This window comes from Zonotrichia albicollis, chromosome 2 (genome assembly GCF_047830755.1).
Source record: "Zonotrichia albicollis isolate bZonAlb1 chromosome 2, bZonAlb1.hap1, whole genome shotgun sequence".
In the NCBI taxonomy this organism is placed as follows: Eukaryota; Metazoa; Chordata; class Aves; order Passeriformes; family Passerellidae; genus Zonotrichia; species Zonotrichia albicollis.
Genome location: NC_133820.1, coordinates 10,860,975 through 10,886,457, shown reverse-complemented (window position 1 = coordinate 10,886,457; position 25,483 = coordinate 10,860,975). Strand labels below are relative to the sequence as shown.

At 41.5% G+C, this 25,483-nt stretch overlaps 1 protein-coding gene across 12 annotated transcripts in view; it reads left to right on the top strand.

Annotated features, from left to right (window-relative positions):
• Positions 1–25,483, top strand: part of NRIP1 (nuclear receptor interacting protein 1) — a 100,203-nt gene that overhangs the window by 49,261 nt on the left and 25,459 nt on the right. For 2 of the 12 annotated variants that reach the window (XM_074532902.1, XM_074532888.1), the window contains exon 3: positions 8,491–8,825. The exons of 8 other annotated variants lie outside the window; for them this stretch is intronic. The gene's annotated coding sequence lies outside the window, so the exon portion shown is untranslated. Of the gene's footprint in view, positions 1–8,490; positions 8,826–23,509; positions 24,216–25,483 lie in introns of those variants that run through there. 2 more of the 12 variants (XM_074532898.1, XM_074532884.1) reach the window with 1 other exon arrangement.

Genomic DNA, 25,483 nt, shown 5'->3' with positions numbered 1-25,483 from the left:
AGTGGGAAAGGGTGGGATGCAAACCTGTGGCAGGCTGACTTCCATGTCCTTGCAGCCTTCAGTGGTGGAACAGACTCAACAGGGATATCTGGGCAGAGAGAGGGTGAGAAGTGTCCAGACTCAGTTTAAAAATTAATCTAGGAAGGACATTCTAAAAATAGGTTGGAGCATGTGAACATATAGCTGTGAGAGAGGGAACGTGAAATATTTTGGTCCTAAAAGAGGCTTTTTAAAGGGATAGCTGTATGTATCTCTTTCAACATACCAAATTTCATGTTTCTGGTGCTTAAAAATATTTATTTTGTTTTTGAGGGAAGCGCCTCCTGGTTTGCTTTCAGTGCTTTCTGCTCTCATAAGCTTTGACACTGAGTGTGAGAGAGCATCAGGCTTAAATGGGGCAATAGCCCTACTGCCTGCACAAAGTGAGCTCTTTTTTAGAGGTAAAGGTTGAGTTTGTGACCAATTCACACTGTTTCTAATATGCTAACATTTGTTTTAATTGTTCCTTTTAGTAGCTACATTGCAGTAAATGTGCCTTTTCCAAGGAGGAGTCACTCCCTTAACCCCATACCAGGCACTGATTTCAGGGGGAGCTTACATGAAAATTGGTGAAAATGTAGGGTCTTCTGTGAGTTGGTGGTTTGGGTATTGTTCTTTCCTTCTGCTAGAAGGACCTAGGGGACAAGGTTGGTGATTCCACCCCCAATTCTGGCTGTGGTTTTCACTTCCTATGCTAATGAGTGTTTTGTAACACAGGAGCACAGAAATGGTGGCTGGAAATAGCACTCAGTTGTGTTTTGGAGCAGAAAGCCACATGCATCCACTAAAACAGGGTAAGAATGGGAGTGTTAAAATTTGACAGGCTAAAATGTGTGGGGTATTAAGTTGGCCAGAGCATCCAGAAGGGAAGTCTGTGACAAGAGAGCCATCCCAGGGTCCCACAAGCTTATGCCAGCATTACTTCAGTTTAGCACTGACAAACACCTGGGTTTAGCTGCATGGAGACAATAGAATACTTAACATTACTTAATATAAATTAATATTAGAACTTAATAATAACTTAGTATTCTATTTAACAATAGAATATTTAACAATATTTAACAATAAAACTGGAAAAAGATGCTTGCATAGAACTAGCAGGAAGAGCAACATCTTCATGGCAGTGCATTGCATGAGATTAGCCTGTGGAGGAAACAGGACAAAACCAAGGCCAGGTATGACAACAGGTAACCCTCTCACCAGACAGGAAAAAAATACTTTTTCTATATTTAGAAAAAATAGAGCAAATAGCCTTTATTTTGGTTTTTATGTTTATGTCTCTTCTTGCTAGACTTGGAGATTAGAAGGCACCTGTACTTTAGTCTGAGAAATTAAAATACCTCTCTTATTTGAGCTCATCATGTGGAGGCACAGCCTCTGCTACCTGTGTGAATGAATGGTGCACTCAGAATTCAGTGTTACCAGTGGCACTGGTCTAGCACTCAATAGAGAATTTTCATTTTATACCACTGTCAAATAACGAGAGATTTTGCTGGCCTTGCACATGTGAGGGAAAGTTTGGGCATATTCACTTAATTAGATATGGAAATACCATGGAAATACCAGAGAATAGCAAGAGTGACTTCTTACAGATAAAGACAAAGTACTCATATTGATACTAAGCTCAGTTTCAGTCCTGCTACTTCACTGGTACAGGCAGGGCTGTGGTATTGCCCTCATGGGAGCAGTTTTAGAGACATGCAATTATTTGTCATATTAAAAGCATAAATGTTTGTGCCATCTTCATTTCCTGAGCCCTCTGCAGGATGAGAAAATAGTGGTGCTACTGATCAGAGTTGGAGAGCTGGAGAATATCTAAGGAAAGCTTTGCATGAGAACATAAGTGGAAGTGGGGAGACTGAAAATTATTATTATTTAACACATTTTATTGCTGCCTTCCTCCTCCTCACCTGAGCCTCCTTGCAGGTAATCAAGAACAGCAGCAAGAGTTGGGTTAAGTAAAAGTTAATAAATTAAATGAGTAACATATGTTAGGTGATACTCTGAACCAAAAGGTGACTGTTGCTTCTGAGAGACTGTGTCAGTGTTTGAAGCTTTCTGAGCCCTCTTTATTTTGTCTTCATTTTCCAGTTTTATTTAATTTTAGCACTTCTCCAAAATAAAGAAAAGACAAGTAGAGGATGTTTCTGAATCAGGTTTATGAGATACTCTGCTCCAGTTTTGCTAAAGGAAATTTTTAAACACAAGCCCTGACTCATCAGTTTTACATTCTTTCATTATAAAATAGAACTCTGCCATGGTTAATACATTACTATTCTAGCTTAGTATTGGATGAAAAGGCAGATATTGCTACAGTAACTTTTGAATGCATCTGGTAATCAAAACTAATTCAAACAAACAAAGCCAAGTCACAAAAACAAAAAAGAATTTACAAAGACCACTCATTTCTATCTTTAATCTGTGCAGCTGATTAGCTGTCTGCATTAGGAATTTCTGTAGGCAACCCCTGGAGTTCGAGCTTTGCTCTGAAGACTGCAGGGGACCTATCACAAAGTATTGATGCATTTCTGTGAGTGAAGGAGTAGAAAATCCACAATTGGATACTTCCAAATCAGAAAAGCCTTTTGAAAAGTCTTAATAGGTTATCAACGTTTTGGTGACTGAAAATATGTGTATAAAGTCACGGAATGTCTTGATTTGGAAGGGATCCATAGAGTTTGCTGAGTGTGAATCCCTGCTCATCACAGGATTACCTAAACCACATGATGAGAGTGTTATCCGGAGGCTCCTTGAACTCTGGCAGCCTTGGTGCTGTGACCCCTTCCTTCCCTGGGGAGCCTGTTCCAGTGAGTGTCCTCTCAGTGAGCAACCTTTTCCTAGTGTCCAAATGGGCATGGGAAAGATCTCTCCAGTCCATAATTGCTGGGAGGGTCACCAGACTTTCTCCCAGTAACACAAGCAGACTGTGGTGCTTCCTCTTGGCATACATGGAGAAATGCTATGCACTTCTTCCTACAAGTGCTTTTAGGGTTAATTTTAATTGTCATAATATTTGAACATTTTATGCCTTACCTGCATCTTTTCAGTAAAGTAGAAAAACCACCCCAGCTTCTTAAGTAAAAATGTTTTAGTTGTATGTTTTGTATTTCGGTTGTGTTGTTGTTGATTTTGATTATTTATTTTTAAATGGCGCTGGTGAAGTGTTTAGAAAATTATCCTTGACATAGCTTTGTACTTGGACCCAGACTGTTATTTGTAAAATTTTGGACAAAGTGCTAGTTATTTTTACTGGCTACAGAGCTTGTATGTAGGGGAAAGAAAGCCTTTTTGTGTTTTCATTGGACTAAATAAGCTGTCAGTGGTCCATGGTACTGCACCTGCTGGAACTGTTGAATAGTTCCATTGACTGATAAGTTCCTTTTCTCAAATATTGTTACTGCTTTGAGGAGTTATTTTGACACCTGTATTTTTAAACTTTTGAATAAAATAATACAAATACTGTTGAACTTTCTGTAGACTTTAGGTTTTCCAGCTGTGTTTGGGTCTATATGAGGTTATCAGGTCGTGTGCTAAATATTAGCTCAGAGTCTGCTGCCTGAGTATTGTATTACAGTGCTGTAAAGAAGTTTTATAACAATACAAATGGGCACTTAACCCATATTGGCTTTGCAGAGAACTTCAAAAACTACAGTCAGACTCTAATCACATACAGTTATCTGTAATAAAATTATTATTTCTGGCACTTGGACATCTAAAAAGCATTAAGATTCAGCAGTTCTTAAATGCAAAAGAAAATATTGATTACAATTTGGAAACCTGCTATGAGTTATGGAGCACAGCTATATATTTTCATCTTTTGCTCTTTAAAAATTAATTTGTTCCTTTTATGCCCGTTGTATAAAAGGCTGTGTGTTCAAGGTGTGTGGGTAAGTAAGATGAGCCCATAGTTGTTTTCTGTTTCAGCTGTATGAATTGTGAGGGTTCATGCAGTTGTTCCTTCTTGTCATGAGCTCATTATGTACCTGAAAATGGTCTTCATCTACTGCAAGACATTTTCAGAAATATTTGGAAGAATATGTGGAAGGACATACTTGTTTTCTGTTTCAGCTATGTTAATTTTAAGAGTTCATGGAGTTGTTTCTTCTTGTAATGAATTCATTATGTACCTGAAAATGGTCTTCATCTACTGTAAGACATTTTCAGAAACAACTGAAAGAATATGTGGAAGGACATACCCTTCACATGGTAGCAGTTATTCCAGGATCTGACCTCCTTGGCATTGGATTTTCTGGGTAACTGAGTCACCTGGTCCTGTGCTCTGGTCAAGCTAAAGATGACTTGCTTTTCCAGGTAATCTTTCCTTTCCAGCTGGACATGGCACATGCTTTACCTTCAGAGTGTGTAGAGATAAAAGAAGCAGCCAACAGAGATAAAGCAGTAAAGGCAGGTGCTACAACAATTTACCAGCCTCTGGAGCATTTCACCTGTCTTTTTATCTGAGTGTTTTGTAACTTGCTGGTTTTCTGAGGTAGGCACAGCCAGCAGGCCCCCATGAGGACACAGAGGAATGCTGTCAGAGGTGGCTGTCCCAGGGGCTGTCTGTGACTCTGAGGCCATGAATTGGTGTTCCTTGGTCAGTGCTCCCCTGCTCAGGCCGGGGAGGAGCAGCAAGAACACGCTGGGGCAGTTCTTCAACAGCTGCCTGCCTTCCTTTTGGCTTCTGGGTACAATTCAAGGTTTTGGCCTCGGTTACTTTATGCCTAATGTGACTTGAGCTCCGGCTTCTCTCTTTTTTTTTTTTTTTTTTTTTATCCAACATAGCAATTAATGTCAACTGGGATACTTGACCTAGATCATGGTGGTTTTTAATGTCAAGCAGCCATTGGCAGGAAGTTCTTCGAGAAGCACTGCTGCCTGTGGAATGTGCTCCCAACCTGGGCTGCTGGGGTCGGCTCGCGGGGCAGGCTTCGTGCCAGGCCTATCTTGTTTCTTTGCCTATGGAGATGAGGAATGGCTCAGTGCTTCTCCTATCTCCTTTGCCCCTGAAGGAAAGCAGGTTAATGTGGGTTTATAATCACTGCACCAAGGTTTTTCCACTTGGAGCCATGCGGGAAGATAAGTGAAATATATGTGAAAGAAAAAATAGCATACATGCCTTAGTATGGAAGGATTTTTTTTCCTGAGAGAATTTAATTGAATGTTTTGCATGAAGTGAAAGCAAAAGATGTTTCCTCACACAGACCAGTTTAAAAGTATGGCAAGTTAAATTTAGATAAGTGCTGTTTTCTTTCAGCTTTGTGAAAGACTCTACAGCCAGGCATGGAAAGTTTCCTTCCTGCTGGGAGAGATTTGTCAAACCACTAAAGCCATCACCGAGTGCTTTAAGCTTAAAGCAGCATCTCCAGGTTTCACAGCTGAGCAGGCTGTAATAGGGCCCACTTTGCCCCAGGGGAAGGTGTTTGGTGAGTTTTTCTTAGCTGTGCCATTCGTTGATCAGTTGTTGAAGCGAAATGTTCAGCATCAAAAGCAGTTTTGAGGAGGAGGGATTTTGTCTGGAGTGCTACATGGCAGCTGCATGCCAAAGCTGGAGCTTTGGAATAACTGTTGGAATATAAATACAGTCACAACTTTGGCCTGGAAAAGCTCTGTTCTACAACTGCTGGGAGATGTCTGAGGGTTTGTTGGCAAATGCCCAACAGCCAACGGAGATGATTCTGGTTATGGAAGGATATGAGGAAGGAAGAGGGGAGATAAATTTCATCTCAGGCAACTAAGACTTGTTAGTTCAGTGTGGAACCAATTTCTAGCAGTACATCAATATTACATCTCTCTTTGTTCAGGTGATACACTGCCTGGCCCTACAGGATGAGGGAGTTCAGCTTGCCATGTCTGCTTTGGACAGGATAGAAAAAAAATCACCTACCTCCCTTTCCTGAACACATTTTAACCCTTTTCCTGTCAGTCTGGATTCTGGAGAGCTTTGGGAATATGGTTTAGGAGGAGAAAGAAGAGGAATTGGATGTTAGAAGTAAGTAAAAAACAGTTACTTGTTTCTGGGAAAGGTGAGGAAATAAAACAGAAGTAGAATTAGGGAACTTGAGAATATTCATTGCTTTACTTGTTGTCTGTCTGGTAAAAATGAGGACTCTTACTTTTGCTTGTAGATAATAGGAGTGACAAACCTGAGGAGGTGGCTTGTTTTGAAGTCAAATGAAGATGCACAGGTTTCAGCAGATACTGGGTAGTATTTTTAAGTGTAGGACAAAAGGAAAAAGGTTTAGGAAATTGAGAACTTAAGGAAATAAGGTAGAAGAAAATATATAGGTCACACCTAAAGAGAGAGATCTTTTGGTAAGTCTTTTTTGAAGGCTGGCAACAAAAAGAGTGTCTGTGCTGATGAGAAGAATTGCTATCCAGAGTCAGGCAATTCTTGTGACATCTGAGAGGAAAAGTACTGAAGGACTAAGTGCAAGCTGACAAATAATGTTGAAATAAACACACTAATAGGTGTCATGTAACTGAAAGCAGTTACATGAAGGACGGTGTTACCTGGGATCAGGCACCCACTTTATTGAGTGGGAAATGCTGGGAACTTACACAAACAGTGCTTTGTTACTCATTTTTAAACTGAGAGGAATAAGCTGATGTTATACAGTGTGGGTTTTGTCTCACCTGTGTTTTTAAGGTCTAACTTTTGGAGGGAAAACCCTGAATGTACCCAGCAAAGAGAAACAGGAGTCCTGGAGAACTCCTGTCGGGGAGCAGGAGCAGGCGCTTGCAGGATGTGATTCATTTGACCTCCTTTTAACATGTTCTGTAGGAGGAGTTCAGTCCAAGAGCTGAGTTCTTCCCGTGGGCTGTACAGGGAGGCCAACATGACCTGTTCAGATACAGACACCTGCCCTCTAAACATCTTCATTTGGTCGAGTGAATCCTGGCTTGGCATCCACATCTAAGAATGGGGAGAGAAGGTTGCTCTGTTATTATGGCTTGTGGTTAGGTGTCAAATGCCCTCCATCCTATTTGAGTAAAGACTCAACACCTCTCCACAATGGAAGCTGGCATTCCAGGGCCTCCAGAGGTCTGCCCAGGTAGGGCCAGCAGTTCATGGTGAGGCATTGCGAGGGCATGGCCCTTGTGCCACCTCTGCACGGGCAGCAGGAGCCAGCCTGTGGTGACTCCTTGCTCCTGTGGGGTTGGCGCCCATGGACACCAGGGGTGGATCCCAGCTCCGGAGGCACAGTCCTGGTGAGATGGGAGTGAACCTGGGCAATTCCTCCAGCTCTGGAGCAGGGAGAACCTTCCAAGAGCTGGGAGCAGTGGCTGTGAGGTGTCCCCATGGCAGTGAGTGATATACAGGTGAGCGTGTGCGGGGGTGACAGGTGAGCTCCACAGGGACACTGCCACGGAGAGCAGGGGCTGTGCTGGTGACAGCCCTGGTGCTGCCTGTAAATCACCCCAGGCGTGCCTTGTGGGCCATGGGCAGCTCATGATGGATTGAACCTGGCTCCTGGGTGGAATCAGTGTTGCCCTGTACCATAAAGCACAAGAACTCTGGTTTTGTTGTTACTAAGCCAGTAGTTTTGGACTATAACTAAGAAGTTACCATTGTGCTGTTTCTATTATATCCATACAAATGTGTTTTTATTTCTTCATGGCTTTCAGATTTTTGTTTATGCTGGAGAACTCCCAAATAAATATGCACATGTATCTGAAAAAAAATCTGGGTTTTTTTTTCTCTTTAATTTTTTGGTGGTTTATTTGGAATACTAGCATTTTATATGCTGGCTCCAGTATTCTTTTCTTGGGTTTGCAGTATACTTTACGTCTCTGGAAGAGATATTATTTTATTTTTAAATTTTTTTTTAAGAACAAAACAGAAAAGCTTTACTATTCCATCACTGTGAAATGTGTTCAAGTTAAATTCCTGTGGAAGGTTTTGATAGAGAAGTTAATAAAACCCCCATTTTAATTTGATTTCAAGTTGTATTAAAATTAAGGCACGGGACTAATCCTTTTTTAAGAAAAGGAGGAGTGTCACATTTAGTGTTATGACTATTATGAATGATTTTATTCAAGTATATTTTAAAAAGTAGCCTAGTTGAGAATGTCTTCATTTTTATTGCAGAAAAATGTAAACATATCATTCTCATTATTACACCTATTTTCATAAAGTGCTCATTGTGTCTGTGCAGGCTCATTTTATAATGTATGCATCTGGTAATGAAAATAATAATTAAATTCTTTCACAATGAAACAGTGATTGGGGGGAGGGCGGGGGGTGGAGAAAGCTCAGGCAATAGTAGCAGCTGAATTCATACCCAGCAAAGCTATAGCTAATTGACTACTAGGGCTGATTCTTCACCTTTAATGTATTTTAAAGCCTAAAGTTTTGTTTTTAAAGATATGGTTCTCACTTTTTTCCCTCTAATTGGCACTTCTTATTTGGAAATACTACTTTCTTTTTTCCCCCTCCTTTTGTTCTTCCAGTATTTTTTCCCCTGTTTTGTGCTCCCCAGCCCTCCACAAGTCCTCCCCCTGTCCTCATGTGTGTGTTCTGACCTTCAGCCATGGAGGAATTGCTCTTGTGCTGGGGCTGTGAGCGACCCAGGCACTGACTCTGAAGGGCTTGAGGAAGATGCTGCTGGGGAGGTTGGAGAGGTCTCAGAGAAGGTGTCTCTGGTGATCCAAAAAGTGCCGTGGGTGATGAGGCAGGCTGTATAACCAAACCCCAGCAAAGTCTCTCAGTTCTGGGAAGGACAAGGATGTCATCTGGAGCTGAGTAGCACAACCAAGCTGGTGTGGATTAAGATACAGATGTTTGGGTGAGTGCGTGCATGCTGACAGAAATGTTGGAAATAATGTGGCATGGCTGACCAAAAGTATCTGGCTTAAATCTGATACACTTTTTTTTGTTCTTAATCTCTTTGCTTTTCATTGTATTATCGCTTATTTTGTTTGTTTGGGATGATGTGCTCTCCTAATGTATTTTGTCTGGGTTGGTTTTTTGGGTTTTTTTTTTCTGGATCCTTGCCTTTTTTCCTTTTAAATCTGGGTTGGGTACTTTTTGATGTGTTTCTTGTTTCTTTCAAATTTTTTTTATTTATGCCTTATCCCTAAGCAGTGTTTACTTTGCTGTATATCTTCCGTGTCTCTTTCATGGCATATTCAAAGAGATTTACTCTTCAGTCAGGTCTTGAAAATCATAGAAGCAACATCAAATGTTTTGAGAGTTTAGGACAAACTTCTGACAGTGCCCAGGCTCAGCATAGCCCTGGATGTCTGTGCTCATGTTGTCTTGCAGGCACAGATTAATGCTGAAATAGTTGCACAGCCTTGGACTGTGTAATGATTCCTCTTGTGTAACACAGGGAGGGAAAAGGAGGTGGGAAGGACGTCAGCCTTGGCTGGTGTGTGGGATTCAGCTTGGGGAGCTGTACTACCGGGGCTCATCCTTTCCAGAATACCTTTCACTCAGATCTGAGCTCTGGGGTGGCCTGAATCCATGTAAAATACGATTTTTGGGAATGCCAGTCTGATCCATGTATGAGTGCTGCACATTTGGTATGGTGTCAGTGTTTCCTACTTGAGATTAATCACTGTTACATCTTAATGAAATGGATGTACAACCTACTTTATTAAAAACGGCAAATGGTGTACAATATTAAAGACCTAGAAGGTGTACTAAAATGATGGAATGTAATAATAAGATTTACCTTGTGTGAACAAAAAGCAAAGTGACTGTATTTGAAGCTGCTGCTCCATCATTAACTTAGAAACTAATTTTGGTTTTCCTTGAGCTTGTATAAGTGCTCTGTTTCAGCCACCACCTGCAGTAATTCACCGGGCCGCTCAGCATTTGGTACTTCTGCAGAACTGATCTATTTAGTGTGTTTTCAATCAATGCTTTGAAAATCTGTTATTTCAGAATGTCTTCTTTTTTGATGAGAAATCAGTCTGGATTTTTTACCCTCTTCATTACAAACATCTGTGGTCACTAACACCTTTTTTGTGTTTTGTTGACGTTTCATCCTTCTTTAGACCTTAAAGGAGAACCAATAATTTTTCCTGTTTGCTCTCAACAGATGTACCCATCCACTTTTCTTTTAAATGTAGTGTGGATTATTTAAAATATACTCCCCCTCTTACTTTTTCCTAGAGCAAGTTTTTTTCCATAAACTTGTGGAAGAAAAAAGTAGTAAAAATTCAGTGATGAAAAGCCAGGTTTGGCATGACAAAGTTTCTTTGGGGGTTTTGCAACTGTGTGTGCCTATTTCAAAACTTGATGGAAAACTGAATAAGTCTGCAGTTTGGTTTCTGCTGTTCTCTTTGGCTGTTCAGAGAGAAAGGAGTAGCCCTGATTGGTGCTCAGCTGCACTAGTGGCTCCTCTGCAAAGGGGACCAGCAGATCCCAGGGCTCACCTCTTACCTGCCAGCCTCCATGGGAAGCAGCTTCACCATCTGGCATTGCTTCCCTCTCAGGGGAACAACTGCCAAGAACACTTTCTTTCTTAAATGAACCCTGTTTCCACGGTAGAAGACTGTCTACTCAGTGTTTTTGTTTACGTCCACAAAAGTAGAGTTAAGATGTGTTACATCTGACTCAAAGGGTAAAATCTTTTGCAGGGACATTACTGAGTTTTAATAATTGGTTGTTAAACCTCTAAATTTTCTAAAAGGGATTGTGAGGATGTTTTGTGCTGTACATTTTTTGGCAACAAACTGGGCATGGAGTGAGCAGGAACAGAGAATATTCTTTATCATTATGAAAAACTAGCAAATCCTGTTTTTATGTGGGTTGGTAAATTTTTATGAATAATTGGTCAAGTTAATTGAAGTATGCCTTTCAACTCTGGTGGTTTTACTTGTTTTCTTCGTCTTCCATACCACTAATTCTCAGGTTTCTAGGACAGGTTGTGTTTTTGCAGGACATTTCATACAATTTATTTAAAAAAAAAACAAACACATTGGCCAAGGGCTTCACTACTTTAAAATAATGCATTCTAGTCTAGTAACTTTATTCCAATGAGCACATACCAATGGACTTGCATTGCTGTTGAAAGGATGGTGTTTCTCAGTTGCATTCCTTGATCTCACTGCGTACCTAAGGAATGGGAAGAGATTAATATTTCTGAGGATGGTTGGTTGATGTCTCTGAAACCTACTTATTCTGTCAGTCATGGCCATTGATCTGCCTTTGAATTTGTAGACTCAAATTTGCAAGTTTTGTGTTTGTCCCATCACCCATCTGTCATCCCCGCTGCCCATGACTGACTAGTGTTGAGGCTGGTAGGTTGATTTGTGTGATTAACCTGCTCTTTCTGCATTTTTAGTGTTTAAACTTTCTGCTGATAAATGCAAAAACTGTGGCTAGAGGCTTACCTGATCATTGTTTAAGAATTCTAGCCCTTATAATCCAGAAGAGTTTTTTAGTATGGCAGAAATAACTTGGTGCTTGTACTTGTATGTTGTGACAAAGAAACATCTGCTTGAAGAGCTTGCAGTGACCCAGTTTGAATGGTCTGAACAGCACTAAAACCGGTTCTACAGTGTCAGTTTTTTTTTTTTTCTTTCTCATTTTGAAAGAATCAAAGATAAATGTCTTGCACGTTCAGGAGATGAGCTGTAATAAAGCATATATGGATGATATGGCAGCAGGCCAAGAGCATTAGTATGCATGCCCTGATGGAGTTGTGGCAGCTAGCAGTCACTCTCAACTTAGAGCTAAATGTTACTCAAGGAGCATGGAGAGCCTTCCTCCGTGAGCTGGGCCTGTTTTGGAAGAAACTCACCCCAGTTCAAGACATTTCTTGCCTGGATTGGTGTAAAACCTGTTGGTTTGGAGTGCTAGTGTCCAGCTTTCCCAGGGAGCTGCATTGGTGGCAGAGGGTCAGGACTGCAGGTGATGGTATGATAACTGGGGTAGGGTGTGTACATGCTGTATAGTAACAGAAAAGTGTGGGCAACACACATTTGTGCTGACACAGGGCTGGCAGTGCTAGCAGACATGGAGCAAAATCCATATTTATTAACAGGCATGTGGAGTTACATGAGCACCATCACCATACGTGGTCATTTCCGCCCCGTTGTTTGATAGAGCAGGGGTTGCAGGCCCTTATAAAACATAGCAGTGGGAAATCAGATGTGAGGGTAATTCCCCAAGCCCTTGCCTGCTTCCTTCCTATATCTAATTAGCCATTGGGGAGGAGGACAGTAAGGAGTGGGCAGCTGGCCAGATGAGTTGTTGCAGTGGATTGGATCTGGCCAGCAGGCTGCAGCTTGGGTATTCTGGTTTGGATTGCAAAAAATAAAAAAGTTTATATGAATTTATATGACTCCAGCTTGCCTTCAAAGACATGCATTAGATCTTGATGGTTGTTACGTTGAAAAACCAGGCTCTTCCTGTGTTCTTAAGCAGCAGGCTTTTGAAAGATCTTAGTAGTTTCTTTTCCGTGATTATCTATTTATTCCCTTTGCTTAGGGCAGGAGTAATCTTTACTGCTTCTCTGCATTATTACATGCTTCTTGCAAGTGTTCAGGCTTTTACTTTATTATCCTTTGGAGGCTCTTTCACAGAGAAATGAACCTTGATGTCAGGTGGTAGTGAGCATGAATATTCCACAGCCAAAATGTTCCTGCTGTGGACTTCATACAGAAGAGAATTAAGGGAAGGACATTTTCCATGGGGTTTGTCCCATATACATTTCTTTTCTGTTCTTTGGATGCCAGTTGTCAGTGTGACAGATGAAAGGAAAAGGGTGGCTCATGAGCATGGGAGATCAGTTGGGTGATGTGTAGAGCCATGTGTGTAGGTGAACTGTATGTACAGTTGTTTTTGTTGGTCATCTTATGCTTTTGGAGAGTACTATAATGTTTGTTTTGCTTTTGTGAGCAAATGAACTGGGTCCTTTTATTTTTCTGTGGGCAGTAATTTGTTGTTGATGCTTTGTTTGATGTTTGTTAGTACCAACACATAAACATAGCAAGGAGAAAAGGTTGAGAGTTTTGTCAATTCTCTCCCTACTATGGCTGATCCATTAACCACAGAAAGTTAAGACAGCCTCTAGGAGGACATAGACAAATTTGATATTTATCTATACAACTATTTTATAAATTATGTAAGTTATATTTAGAGTAGTAACATTCTATCTTCATCTTTTTCAAATTAGTACTCAGTTTGCCTTCTCCCAATGCTGCATTTCTGCTTATCTGTGGTTTCTCAACAGTGGTTCACTTGTACATCAGGAAAGATGAAACAATGGAATAATCCTGTTTTTTTATAATTATATACATTATGTACATTGCTAATATTAAGCTGTTTTGCTTAATTTGCTAATACGAAGCCATTTTTGTGATGTTCATGAAAGTTTGGAAAGTTGACAGATTAATTTAAAGTTGTTTTTTGTTTTTGTTTGAGGTAAATAGTTGTTCTTCCAGTATTTTAATTTGGCAAATCTGTGTTTTTATGTACATTCATGTCTCTTGAAGAATGCTTTTTATGTCTGTGTTTGGCACAGACATACTGTTAGTCATCCGTAAATGAAAATAATTGAAAAGTGACAGGGGTTTTGTAAATGTTTTGAAATCTTTGGGTGCATTTAAAAAAGTTGTGAAAGCTTCATATTTCTGATTCTTTAAATCAGCCAGCCTGGGGGGAGGTGGTGGTAACAACTGTACCATTGGCAAAATACTAAAAATTAGACTAACTTGAATGAACCTTGAGAAACTGGACTTAATTTTTGTGGTATGCACTAAATGGAAACGTAATGTGCCTTCTGAAAAAACAGAACAATTTTAGTGTGCTCTCTGCTTTCCTAAGCCTGTAGTTTGGCAAGACCTGCTGTAGTTGGGAAAATTGCTGACAGTATGAAGCTGTTGTGTATTTGTTTTATAGAGGCATTGTGTTTGGGCCCAGGGGTTGTGCTTGCTACAAGACAGATCAGGGGCTTTGTTTCTAAAAGGATCCATCTGAGAAAGTTTCTAGGCAATTATCCTGAACTGCTCTCCTCCCTTTCTTGTGATTTCTATTGTAATGTATTTTAAAACTATTGGTTCTTAAGTAAATGAAGAAGTGGTCCTTACTTAAGCTTATGGCTTGACTAGGAACAAGAGAAATCTCACTTTCCTCTGCTTAAGTTTCTATTAAGTTTAATGTGAGATTTGATAGCGCTTTTGTGTTCTATGTTAAGAAATAGTCAAGAGGTCTGAATCTTACAAAAGTATTAGAGATTCACAACCATTTGGATTTCTAAGGCTAAAAAAAAAAGAGCCTAATAGATTGCAAATTTAGATGTGTGCAGTAAAGTGGGAATCTCTGGCTTGAGTACAATACAAAACACCTGTAATTCTAAATTGAGCCTGTTTTAAAGTGAAATAACAAAATAGCAAGAGAACACTTGTGGTGGGTGGGTTTCTGACACCCTGGAGAGCCAGGCAGTGTGAGCCACTGCCCGACCTAGGAATTAATGGAGCCTGTTTTGGAGAGGGAAGTGCTGTTGGCAGCTGAGCACATAAATACACTCACCCAGGAATCGCTGCTGACTGCTGTTGGCTGCAGTTCTTTTGCTGGACACATGGAAACAGTATTACAGCTTGGTCATTGCTGGAACCCCACAAGTGTAATTCACTCTTCTGTTGGACTTCTCTGGTTGTCAGCTTCTCTTCTCAGTGGTCTGGAGTACCAGCATGAAGTGTGCATGCCTAACCTAGATGCACACATGTGGAAGGACAGTATACACGGTATACAAAACATGCCTGCCTGCCAGACACTTGCATCTTTCCAATTTTCATGGCTAGCTGTATTTTCTGTAATCAGTATGCTGCTTTTTGCTTTGTACTGAGATTTGTACAGACAAAACAACGAGTATTTAAACAAGAGTATTTGAAGGTGAACTTTGGCAATGTAGTGTTTCAGTGATGATGCAGAGACTGATATATATGTTAAAAACAGCAAAAACCCCAAAACATACTGTTGTCTTCATTTCATAGGCTTGTGATGTTTCTTTATCAGTCAGGTGCTGATAAAATACTAATAATATTTAATAAAGCACAATCAGAAGTGTAAATAAAATAAGTGCTTCCTTATATTACCCCCTTCAATCCCACATCCTTAATTATAAGCAGGAGGAAGTGATACAGAAGCTTAAGAAGGTTAGTTGGGGTGATGAAAGATGACTGAGGAATAAGAAATTATGTTCAACTTTATAAAATGTAATATAAACAAACTTCTGGATTTTTTTTTAATATTGCAAATTATTGTTGAATGTAGGTAGCTCCCCACCCTTGCCCCCCTTTTAAGTGCAAATTTAGAAAATGTTGTGTCTGGCAGAACAGGGGAAGGAGCTCAAGGACCTGACTGTGTACTGGATGCCTTCAAAGGCTAAGAGTGGGAGGTGTAGCTTAGACGTTGAGATTGCAGGAGTTGAAACTGATTTTGTATCATGTTTATACCTTCCAGATATGGGTGGGTGCAGAGATGGAGACAAAATTAGAGCCTGTGGTATTAAAGGTAGCCAAGTAGAATTATTAACAGGCAACTGATTAAGGCAACTTAAAGGGTGTTTTTTCCACTATTTAAAGATGTTTCCAGACATCACTTTGCTCTGAAAACCACTTTAAAAAAATTCTGTGCTCTGCAGACAGCCAAAAAGCTGTGCTTGTGAATGTTAAAAATGACCTTGAGCAGAAGAACTCAAAGGTTGTTGGTGGCTTTGTACTGAATAAAATAAACTGGCACAGCAATGAGAAAAACCTGCATTAAAGTTCAGGGTCCTGATTCAGCAAAATACAGTCTTAAACATTGATACAGTCCTTATTCTTCTGCAAATGCTCATGTAATTCACAATCAGGACACAAGTTAAATATTATAATAAAATGTATTTGTGAGTGTAGTAGTATGAAGTGTTGATAATGTCCCTAAGTGAGTATCTGAGATGATTGAAGCAGGAATTGAACCCCCCCAAAAGTGAATGGTGCTATCTGGGTGGGTCATCAGCCTTATTTCTTTGACTTTTTGAAAAGGTGTGCCAGGTTTGGGAGTTACTGGTTTTGACAAAACATCTGGAGAAGGTTGCTGCAGTGAGAACTTGAGACCCAGTGGGAGACCGAAATTAAACACTGGGCTGTACTAGCAAGTTGTGGAAGTTGCCTGGGTGTTTGTTAAGATCTCAGCAGAGAAAGCTTATTTCATTTGTACCACAGGATCATGGAATGGCCTGGGCTGGAAGGGACCCCAAAGATCATCTCATTCCAGCCCCTTGCCATGAGTCAGGGATAGCTTCCACTAGACCAGGTTGCCCAGAGCCCCATCCAAGCTGGCTTTGAACAATCTAGGGATGGGGCATCCAGAACTCTTCAGGGAAATCTGTTCCAGTGCCTCACCATCCTCAACAGTAAAGAAATTATTCCCAATATTTTGTGTGAATTTGTTTTCTGTCAGTTTGAAGCCATTCCCCCTTGTCCTGTCACTCCAGACCCTTGTAAATAGTCTCTCTCCGTCTCTCCTGTGGGCTCCCCTCAGGCACTGCAAGGCCATGGTTAGCTCACCCCAAAGCTCTCTCCGTTCCAGGCTGAACATTCCCAGCTCTCCCAGCCTTTCCTCCCAGCAGAGCTGCTCCATCCCTCTGATGCCCTCGGTGCCTCCTCTGGGCTGGCTCCAGCAGGTGCCTGTCCTTGCTGTGCTGGGAGCCCAGAGCTGGATGCAGCTCTCTATTTCCTGAGAGTGTTGTCCAAAAGCTTCCTGAGCTGTCAGGTTTGATGCTGTGACCACTTCCCTGGGGAGCCTGTTCCAGTGCCCAACCACCCTCTGGGTGAAAAACCTTTTCCCAACATCCAACCTAAACCTCCCCTGACACAGTCACTATTTCAGGCCTTTTCCTCAGGTCTTGTCACTGGTCACTACAGGGACAAGATCAATGTCTGCCTCTCTACTTCCCCTTGTGAGGATGTTGAGTACCTAAATGAGGTCTCCCCTCAGTCTCTTCTTCTCCAGGCTGAACAGACCAAGTGCCTTCAACCAATTCCCATATGGCATCCCTTCAAGGCCCTTTACCATCCTTGTGGCCCTCCTGTAGATGCTCTCCATATGGAGAATACGGAAAGGATGACAATATTTGATCACTTTAATATACATTATTCAGTACTTCTTGGCCTTACCTGTTACTGTCAGGTACTAATTACAATATTAATTTATTTTATACTAGCATAAGTCAGTTATTGCATACTAGTATAGTATATATATACTAGTATAGTATGCAATAACTGACTTATGCTAGTATAAGAAGGCCAGCTATATCTTACTTAAAAATATACTTATAACATATAGTATAAGAAGGCCAGCTATATCTTATTTAAAAATAATACACTACTGATAAAGCTTCTTACAAAGTAGATATACCTGATGTTTTACAGTAGTATTAATTTTCATATTTCTGGTAGACCTGGGTGGAAGTTAGGCCAGAAATGTTGGAAGATGTGGTCAGTCACAAAATGATTTTTCAGCTGTTTCTGCAAATGCTTGTGGGATGTATGGTTCCAAGAGAATGGTTTTGTCAGTAGCATCCTTAGCAGATATTTTTTTATTTAATAATGGTGTCCAACTGGAAAGAGAATACATTATATTAACTTCTGCCACCTTATTCCCTTCTTTTTTTCTTCTGCCCTGAGGTACACTTTGTACAAAACAAGTCCTAGGTTTAAAGAATATTAATGTTGTGTACTCAGAATCAACAGCTAGAAAACGGCAGAATTAAGGTTGAGTGGGCAACCTGTATTTGGGTGGTCTGTAAAATGCTCGTCCTGTCCTGTAGAGACAGAGCTTGTGTGTACTCCTGTGAGTATCCCTGTGGCAGGAGCAGGTAGGGAGCAGCCTTATCCTCTGCAGCTTGCCATGCATGAGAAATTGTTTGAAATAGCCACAAAGCCCACTTTGAAGGGAAGGGTAGAAGTGAGTGACTGTCTGGCTCCACAGATGTGGCATTGTCACGGTGGCTGTGGTTTGGGTGGGCGCGTGTGCTCTGTAACTGCACTCACTGCTTCTGTCTGAACCTCCTAGGCACAGCCTGATTTGGAAGTTTCTACTGAACTGTTGTGGCCCTGGAAGAAAATTGCTAATTTGTATTTTTGGCTTTTGGCTTCTAGTTTTGGCAGGGCCACACAATGTGTCCCATACTTGGCAGCAGCGACTGTGTGGCTTGAAAGCTTTTGTTGCATCTTTCAGTCACCCTGCTCAGCTGGAACACTGCAATAGGAGTTCTTTATTTTTGTTTTGGGGATTTTCACAACACCTGGTGCTTGGAAAAAAACATAATATATTTTTGTCTTGTTACACCTTGGAGAAGCTTTAGAAATCAGGGATGTTGCATGGCCATACCATGAAAATTCATTTTAGTGTATTGTACTTGGCTAACATGTAACATGGGAGTTACTTCAATCTCTCCTCCTGGTAATTGGGGTGAACTGGGAAGTTTTCTAGGAAGCACAGCACAAAATGCAGTACTGCAGTAATTGTTTTGTAGACTAAGTGGCTAAACTTTATTTTCTTTTTTTTTTTTTTTTAAACCCACCACAGTTGGCTGCCTGCATGGCATCCCATCATGGAAAGGCTGCAAAAAGAACACCTTTGTGCAGAAAGATGATCTGTGGATCTGGTCGGTCTCCATTTCCAGGGTCTGTGATGGGTTGGAGAAGGCACATGAGGTGTGTGCCTCCCCCAGGCTCCTGCTTCCCTGGGGCTGCAGAGCAGAGATGAGAGGGTCTCTGAGTAGTCATGGGGTTTTTTTCTGACAACCAGGCACTGTGGGAACACTGTGGCATTCTGTCCAGGTGTATTAGGCCTGTGGAAAAGCATCTGTATGGTGCACGTTCCTCCTCTGCTGATGCAGAAGGCACCGTCACCAATGCTGCTGAAAACTAATGCTTAAAATGGTTAAAGCCTTCTAAGGAGGAGGGTGTTTTGTGAGGAGAGCTGTGGTTCTTGGGAGGGAGGCAGTGAATCTATTTCAGTGGTGGGTGAAGGCTGGTGTTATAGCAGTTGTGACATAACTGCCAAAGCTGTGTCCTTCTTCAGTAAACTTAGATGCGTTTTGTTACCGTGTAACAGACTGTAGTGCCTGGAAAATGATTGTACAAAACCAGACTAAACAGAGCCTTCCGTGCTCAAGCAGAGAAGAATCACAACACCCTCTGCTGGTGCGAGTGACTCCTTCCTTTTCTCCTCAAGGACTTGCCTGGTGGATATCCTAGAAACAGTAAAAGATAGTTCTGAAGTGTGATGCTAGCTCACACTGAGGTTATTTTAATCCATTTGTATTTATTTTGTTTTCCCTTGCAGAAATTGACAGTGTAATCTGACCATTAACATATACCACTCAAACAGATGGGGGAACGTGGTGATGCCTTTCTCTCCCCATTCAGATCTGGGGATCCATGTTGCTTTCTAACTACTCATTCTCCAACTTGGCAAAATTTTACTGGAGGTGGAGTTGGCGATTCTGTGTGCAAATACACTTCTGAAGGAAGCCCCCATCCCTTCCGTGTGCCCATAGCTGTACTTGAATAAAGCTGCTAAATCCACTGGGTAAACTTGTGGTTTCATGGAGTAACCATGTGTTCCTAGAGGTTATCTCTGCCTCTGTGTCACTCTGTGGGACGATGAGCAGTCCCAGGCGGGCTGGGCAGTTGCTTTATTTGTTTTTGTTCCCCCTGTGTGTACAGTCATGCTCTCCAAGCCTTGGTAGGCCCATGGCATGGTAATGCCCTCTGCTCCGCTTCCTGCTTGGTTCGGGATGACTGGGAAGGAAATCACAGGTTAGGACGAGAAGTGGTCACTTTTTAATTCCTGCTCATAAAACATGTCTGATGCCTGCCACAGTATCTTCCTGACCCTGCTCCTCCTCCTTACCTGGCTTTAGCATGCACAACATGCCATGATGGGTGCTACCACCCATCATATTCCCGGGATGTTTGTGGAGGGAGCGGAGGCACCGAGCTCCCCTGTGCATCCGTCGGGCTGTGTCTGTCTGTCCCCGCAGAGCCGGGAAATGGCGTTCCCAGCGGCGGGGGAGGGCTGGCAGTGAGGGGGAGCCCTCTGGGGGCTGGGGGGGAGCAGGAGCCCCGCTCCCAGTAAATGGTGCCTTACATAATTTGGTTATGAAAGAATTGCTGCGGGTTGAGCCTCCCTCGGCGCCTTGCAGAGCGTCCCTCCCGCTGCCGCCTGCGCGGGAAGGGTTAAGAGGAGACAACATCCTGTCAAAGACCTTGTTTTTAATTTTGCCTCTCACACTGGCACAGATCCGGCTAAGAGCAGCCCAGATTAGTTCGGGAAAACCTTTGAAGAGATTTAAGATGTCCTTCAGCCAGTTTGAAGGTTTTTGTCTTGCAAATCCAGTACAAGGGCGCCTGCAGGCATCTCGACCCTTGCTGTGCTGCTGATGCAGCTCAAGGTCACACTAACCCGCCCTGTGACATTCAACAACACACACACACACAAAAATTATGCGGTGAAACTGCTTCAGCATTCAGCCAACCAACAACTTCCTCAGTTCCTCACTAAAGGAAGAAGTATATATTTTTTTTTCTCTTTTTTTGTCTTTTTTTTTTTTGGCTTCGTAGATTTTTTGCTGCAGGAAATAATCCAGGATTTCTGGTGTGTGTGATGACAAGGTCATTTCTTAATTAGAACACATGTAAAGAACAAAGCTAAATGGCTTCAAAACAGCTTTGTAGTTGATGGAGAGGATTTAAATTATTTAAAGAGATAGTCACCCAAGTATGATGGAAACTGAATTCTAAACACATTAACTCTTTCAGTACTCTATGGTTTCCATATGCTACTCAAAAGGAAATGTCAAACTTGATGACCATTATTGCAACTGCTGTTAAATGAGCATTTTTTACATTCTTTATAGGTAGTGTTTTATTATCCTGTCTCTTATCAGAGTTATGGCAGCAAGATTTTTTTTTTCTTATTAAACAGTGGAATACTCACTGGCTAGAAATCAAGAGATAGCTATAGGAAATTGCTTGTTGGAGATCAGTGGCTTAATTTCTGCTCTGTCTCATATTTTGATGAATGTATTAGCATTAATATATGTATGCATATGTGAGTACATGTATGAAATATAGTGCAAGTATACAGGTATTATTCAGAGCTGCCTCTGGGAGGAATCTAGACTCCTGTCCTCAGTGCTCAGCATGGTTGCAAGGCATAAGAACATATTAAAGGTGGATTTTGGGATTAGGGAATGGGAAATGAAAAGACAGAATTGACAAGAAATAGCAATTTCACTTAGTTTGAACAGACTGTGAGCTGGCTGGGAAGAGGAGATGCATTTGAATTTTGTTCTTTGAATTTGCTTGTCACTTTGAGTCAAAGCACCTAAATACAAAGGTGTTGGTACCATTGTCTCAACCATGGTTTTGTGTGGCTGTATGTTCATTATTCATACCTTTAGTCCTATCCTCCTATTTTTCTTTTCCTTATTATGTTTTCTAAGCTTCTTATTCTGTAAATGCCAGGGGCTGGTAAGGTGACCACCCTTCTGTGGTTGCCTTGGGCATGCAGAGCCCCAGGTATCCACGGGTAGCACTCCCCTGTTAGAAGGATTGACCTGATGCACCAGAGGAGAAGCTGGATTTACTGTAGGACCTGCCTTTTGGTGCCAGCACACAGTAACTTTCCAGCTTGTATGCTTAATAAAACAGTGAGAAAAAAAACCCCACTTGTGAGTTGTTCACTAAGGGGGAAAAGGCAAAAAAAAATCATGGAGTAGAAACTTTGCTTGCGGAGTTTGGGCTCTGTATATGCTTAGAGATGTCACTGCATGATTTGTCTGAGAACTGCAATGTGCAGAAATTAGTCTTCTCCTGTCATCAAAAGTCTAGCAGTTAACTCAGATTTAAGTGTTTCAAGAGTAACTGACATAAAATTTACCAGGGGATTTGTTTTTTTCTAGTCGTTTTCATTCCTGTTTTGTTGGGGTTTTTTCAGTATTTTTCCGGGGTAAACCTTGTTCGGCTGGAACTTGCAGTGCCGTAAATGTCAGACAGAGTGAGCTTACTAGAAAGAGATGGTGCTGGCTCTGAGGACCTCCTGAGAAAGGAGGAAACTGCATTTGCCAGGATAAAGAGGGAAGATAGGGTGCTACAACTTCTTTTTTCCTTTCCCTGCACCATCTGGCTCAGGCGAGGCTTGTGAGAAGAAAAGGACAGAGGGAAACAGGCTCCACACACGGATAAGACAAAACTGATGTGCTCTGTGAAATCTGTATATTCCTGCCCTTGCCTGGGGTGTGCTGTGCCCTTAATATTATGGGAGACCTAAGCTCACCTGCTAGTAATTTCTAATTTACTGTCCTAATTCATCGATTTGTTATCACTAATTGTACTTCATTTACTTCTGTGTAGTTTCCAGTACCTAAAGGGTTGAAAGGTTGCTGTAATTGGCACCCGCAGCTGCTCTTTCTTTTGACAGGGGATAATTTTGCAGCCTATGCTTTGTGTGACAGCTGCCTAATTGGGCATTCTCCCCTTGTAGCGAGCCTGCCTCCTCCAGCCTCCCTGCTGACAAATGGTGCTGGATTATAGATGAGGACACGCTGACCCGTTCGACCTTGCTGAGGCAGCGGGGAGGGGCCTCCTGCTACTTGAGGGAAGCTTTGGGTCATTTAAAGGACAAGGTCATGAGCCAGGTGGGGAAATGACATGATATCACATGACAATAGCCCGATGACACGGTCACCGTGTCAAGGACAAACTCATCAGTATTGATTAACGCCGCTTTGCTTTTTTTTTTTCTTTTTTTTTTTGGCGGTGTCTCTGCAAAGCCACTGATATTTCAAAAATATTTTGCTAATTTGTCCTAGGTAAAGTGCCGGGCATTATTTTTGGGGAGCGTTTGTGCAGTGTTTTCTCAATTCAGGTCGTGTGCAAAAGCAGTGTTGTTAAAACCCTGCCGATGATAATTTGTAGGGTTCATCTTGATGTTTTTGGTGAAATGTACATCTGCTTGTTCTGGGAGGAAAATGCCAGGAAGAATGCATGACAGGGCAGAACTTAAGGGAGAAAAAAAATCCCATGCTTTGAAATTTCAGTGTCTCACTTTTCACTCCTTGAAAGGCACATATATGAACCTCTATGAAAGCACATGTATCCACATATTTATTATATATATTCCAGCTGACTGGAAAGTGGGAAAAGTCTTTATTTAAAGAGAACCAAAGAGAAAAGTTAAATATAAATTTGGTGTTTAAAGGAAAAGTCTTATTTATATCAGCTCAAGGGCGATACAGTTAAGATAATGCCCTTCCTATTTTAAGAACTAGAACAGTATCCAACTATGCCAGGCAATAAAAACCTGCTAAGTGGTTTTTCGAAAATGTTGTGAATACAAGTGACAATGTTTTGAGAGCATCTTCATGTTGCATTTCTATGCTAATAAACTTCAAGGTAAATGAACAGCTTGTTTGACATTTGCTATGTTAGACAATAATAAAATGCTTTCTTCTGGAGTAATTAGACTTGATAGATTGATTATGTTAAGAGGTAAAGATAAATATAATCAGAAAGAGAACTCTCTCGAAGGGAGTTAGTGCCTGTTTTTGAACTTTGCCGCTGTGGTTGTGGTTTAGCCAGTGCCTGGCGGTGTGTGTCACACCTGTGTGTGCACTCACACACACACAGGGACACATGCACAAATACTCGGCGTGGAGTTTGTGAGAAGCTGGGAAAGGAGAGGAGCATTCACCTCTGAGCCCCGTTCCCTTCTCCGAGAGATCTGATTTGTTGTGGGAAACTGTTGTGTCTGAGCCTCGTCAGTTCACCAGGATGTAATTTTACTCCCCCGAGGTAAAAAGCCGTCAGTGGCAAAGTGTGATAAATTAGTTCACTCAAGTAGACGCGCGTGCGTGCGTGCGTGTGTGTGTTTAATTCTGACCTTGCTGTGCATGTGTTGAGCTGCTCTCCGTGCCCGAGTCAAGCCCGGTGGAGGTTTAATCCTGTGCCCTTGTACACGTATACTTGATTAGTAGTTGTGGTTATCTCAGCAGAAGACATTCTGCCCTCCTCCTTGTATTGGTCGGGACCCAGGCATTGGGGAGTCAAGTCGAAGGAGAAAGAAAAGAGATTTTGCATTAGTATTCTATGAAAGCCTTACTGTCTGCAGAACAAATTGATTGCTACAGTGTACCTGTGCTTGGCACCACAGCTGTGAAAGAAAGGTATGGTTGTAATCTGTTTTATTGTATTACATATTGTGACACTCCAGGAATGTTTAACATTCGGCTCTTCTGTGGCACATGCTAGAAGTGTGAGGAAAAGAAAATATGTGAATGAATGAAAAGTGTGCGGGGCTGTCGTATCGGCAGCTTTGTTTACTACAGCGAACTAAGTAGCCCTTGCTAATGAGACAAATTTATGTGCCAATGGCAACGTAAGGAGATGATTAACTGAATTCTCTGTCTTCTGTTCAGTTCCTCACATCCTCACAGTGTCAGTAGTTGCTACGTACCTACACAGATAAAATTCTAATTAATGTTTTAAGGGGGTTTGGGTTTAGGTTTAGGTTTTTGCAAGATGATTAATGTGAAGTATACTTGAACACGGGTGTGTTTGCCGCTTTAAATGAAAATGTGTTGTTTTTTCCTAGTTATTAATCTGCTGTGATGGTCCTATATGGGGGGGAGGCGTATGTGAGGGGGTTAGGGGAGGTACAAAAACCTGCAAATCTTAGGTGTGCTGCTATGATAAACAGCACAAGAACAAAGCTGAGGAAAAGTCTGAGAGGATTTGAGTCTTCATATCTCACACACACACCACCCCCCCTTTAGTAATGTGTAAATATACACCCCTATTTTAATGGGAAATCTAGGGCTCTTTGTTACCTTGACCCAGCTGTAGACTTTACATAGTTGATTCTCTGGTTTTACAGATGCTCAGCTGATGTCAGTTGTGTGGGAAGTATGAAGCACTCCATTAATAAAATTCAGGCTGTTTCACAGAGGGCTGTGCTTAGTGGCTCGTTCTTGGCATCACTGAAATTTTATTGCTGATTATTTGGATGTTTGCTTGTGGTCACTCCAAAACATCTGAAGTATCTGCTCTTGTCATGCAGACATTCCTGACTAATTAAGTTTAGGACAGGTGGCAGACTCCTCCTGGGCATTTAAATCTCCGTGTAAACCTAATCTAATAACTTGATGAGAAAATGAAAATCTATCTTTCCTGGTGTGTTATCACCACGCACAAGCCACAGAGGTATTTGTGAAATCCTCTGTCTACTCTTTGTCCTGGCAGGTGCCAAGTAAATGAGTCGCTTTAAGGAAATGAGGGACTTGGAAAATGCTCCATGTCCCGAGCAGCAGTCATGCACTGTAGTAGTTACTGCTGTCATACAGCCTTGCTGACTTAAGATTAACACTTTATGGATGTGGGGTATGTTTATATGAGTGTACCCTTGAGCTTCCATTTTACACCTTGCAGAGAGTGT